Here is a 3469-nt window from a genome sequence, read left to right as displayed (position 1 = left end):
GAAATCATAATGATTCAGTAACACCTGCATCATATTTTTTTCTATAACTACAAAACGCCTATTGTCTACTACGCACACAATGTATATATTAAACATGTTACGTGATTAATATTATTAAATATTTTTAATTTTCAATATAAAATAGATAACAAATACAATGCAGTATTTTTTAATGTTAATGCAAGCTATCACAATTTTGCAATAATTTTGATCGATTAAAAATAATTCTTTTAATGATTAGAAAAATTTCTACGAGTACAATATCACTCCGATCTCAATAACGAGAACAACAAGGTCTACATTGATAATTAACACGTGTCTGCAAAACTTTCCTTCAAAGATAAAGCGGTGACGAACCGCAAAGAGCGAAGATTTCATTCTGCATAGAGAAGTAGCATCTGTCCGCAGTGATTCTCAAATCATTGTTTTAATCACTTCATTATTTTAATAATATTATCTGTAAATTTATTTTGTCTAACCTCAAATATAATATTATATATTCTAATATAAATATTTAAATAAATTGATGTTGATTAAAACTAGAGAGATATATATGATCAAAATTATATAATTGTACAGTACACTAATTATCTATCTAAATTCGTCAATTTATTTCTTCGTGCCTTGTTCAAATTACTTTTGTCTATTTTGATTATAAAGCTCTTTGCACAACGTGGTTTATAATTTTGTATCCATGACAGCATATAAAAGATCGAGATTCTCAGATATCGTAAATGTGTACGCTTGTACGCTTGACCTTTCTTCACAATGTAACGCGGATAATGCACATCATGAAACTTTATATCGAAACGCGTTTCATGTACATGCACCTGCTGCAGCAATTTTAGGTCGAAAAATCCAGCGCCTGCAGATTTATATAAGAAAAAAACTGCAGATTATCATGCATCCTTAACGCTGTGATCAACTCAACAAGTCAAATAATTTTTTTATCAAAAGAGATCATCAATTTTTATTATTATTGTAATTTATGTGTAATGCATTATTTATTTCCTTATTTAGTTACTGTAAGTTTATTGAGAATATATTAATATTTTATCATTATTTCTTTCAGATTCTACAGACCTTGAAGAGAAATGAGGAGGGCCAGATTATAGTTTCGTCGTAATAACAAAAGGATTAAAAATCTGCATAAAAATTCACCGTGAGAACCTCTATAGTATGTAGGCAAGCAATGCGCTTCGTGTGGTCCACATTGTCCGCGGTCAAATTACATGGAGCGGGGTGCTTCTAATGGCAGTTCTCGTTCCTCAAGAAAACCTGCAGGACGAAGATGGGAGGAGGGGTGTGCTATAAGTAGGAAAGAGACGAGATAAAGGGATTTCATCGGGAGCGACAAGGAGAAAGAAGTTGCGTCGCAGAGAAGAGGAGAAAATAAATCAAAAACAAAAAAGAGATAGAGAGAGAGACTTTTCGCGGCGAAGAAGAAGCACGAGACTCGATTCGATGTGCATCCTTGATCTCTTGAGTGAGATAACAGAACGAGAAACAGAGAGAGAAACAAAGTGCCGCTCATACTCCGTCATTTTAGTTTCGTTTCGATCTTACTATTGCCACGCGACAGCCGTGAAGAGGATGAAACACCTGCTCCCTTCATTGACATGTAAAGACAATTTTTGAAGCGATGAGGATAACGCGTTCGATGATGAACATCGTTCACGCATTGAAATCTTGAGATACAGTCGATAGACATCGGCGACAAATTTTACACAGTAAGATACAATATTATTGTTTCATCGATATTACACGATATGCAGGTGTGATTTGATTAATTGGGATGATATGTATATTTAATCGATGAAAAGCAATTCTCCCAATGTTTTTGTTCTCATTAGAATCAATTATCTTTTCGTTATCAAATAATATAAAAATACTTTTATACCATTGCGTAATTACTTTTCAGAAGTGGAAGTTGCGTTTTCTGTACACAACTGTTGACCGCAACCGCAATCTAAATATATGGATCCCGAATGATGATAATGATGATGATGTATCTTATCAAAGAGTCGAGACAATATCTTTCGCGTACGCTCTTTATGAGGGAATCATATTCTTTCGAATGTAATCTCTTCGATGCATGACCCACCACGGCAGTCGAACTGGTTCCGTCTGAAAGGCGCCGCGGATATTTTTCTCCGTATTGCATTGCACGGATGCACTGTGCACGTCTCGATCGTGCGCCGCGAGGTGAACCGGGCGATCATTTCGATCCGCGGAATCACGGATGTTAGCTCGTTCCACACGGTTTCGACATCGAGGAAGCTCGCTCGGACCCACGAGCTGCTGGCTGGCAGTTGGCCCCGAAGAAACATCGCAAAACCTCCCGTCCGGTAATAACCGTTGCACAGGCGCTATCCAGTCATTACCAGCGAGCTTTGGCTCGGTGCATTAACCCTAATACGTTTTTCAGGGTGGTCTGTTTCGTAAACTCGCGCCGCACAGCACAAATATTCGTCCACTGTTTATGCTTTTCAATCAAAAATATATTTGCATGCAAATAGGTCTCTCTACTAAAAATGTTTTATTTATATCCAATAATTTAACGTAGTTGTCATATATATATATACGCTCCGAAAACTTGTATGTATGTGTGTGTGTAATGCATTTATATAAATTGGGCTAATTTCTCTAATTTTGTATTCATCGCTCTTATTGCCTTTAACGTCACATGATTGACCCCCTCATATATATTGGAACATCATCAGCTGTCGAAGCATCAGTGTACTGCAAAGATTATTAAAAAATACATTATTATTATGCCAATATAAAATCATTATAATTCATTATACGCAATTTATGATTATAAATACAATATTAAATCTAATATTTCTTGTGTGTGTTAATTAATTCTTTCACTTTTATACAAGTATGATCGTTCGGTGATAGATATACTGTTAGATTTTCGCATAATGTCATACGAAGAATCGAAATATCTCTTGCAATAATGGTTTGAGTGTAAAAATATTAAGAGTTTTTTTTATATCTTGTAGGGTGCTACCCAGAACTCTAAATAAAAAACTAGAAATGCGAAAAAATCTACCCCTCCCGATACTTGGATATATCTTTATACGACACATATGAAAAATTGTAATTTCCGAAACGCGGAGGTCTGTTCTATTATAATTATTATGCTTTCCTATAATTTTAACTGTGTTCTTTTGAATTCGAAGGAGTCTTAAACATTAACAGCGTTAATTAATTTTTTCACGTTTATATAATCGCTCGATGATAGGTATACTGTCAGGTTTTCGCAAAATGTCATAAAACAGTGATATGTCTTGCAATATTGGTTGGAGTATAAAAATGTTAAAAATTTCTTTTATATCTCGTGGGGTGCTACCCAGTATTCCAAATAAAAAGCCGGAATTGCGAAAAAATTTATCTTTAAAATATTCAAAATTAATTTAAAATGCTTGTATAATTTAATACTTGTATATATACTGTATATATA

Source organism: Formica exsecta, unplaced genomic scaffold (genome assembly GCF_003651465.1).
Source record: "Formica exsecta isolate Colony F162 unplaced genomic scaffold, ASM365146v1 scaffold37, whole genome shotgun sequence".
NCBI lineage: Eukaryota > Metazoa > Arthropoda > Insecta > Hymenoptera > Formicidae > Formica > Formica exsecta.
The sequence above is the reverse complement of the archived record's forward strand: the minus strand, read 5'-3'. Positions refer to the sequence as shown.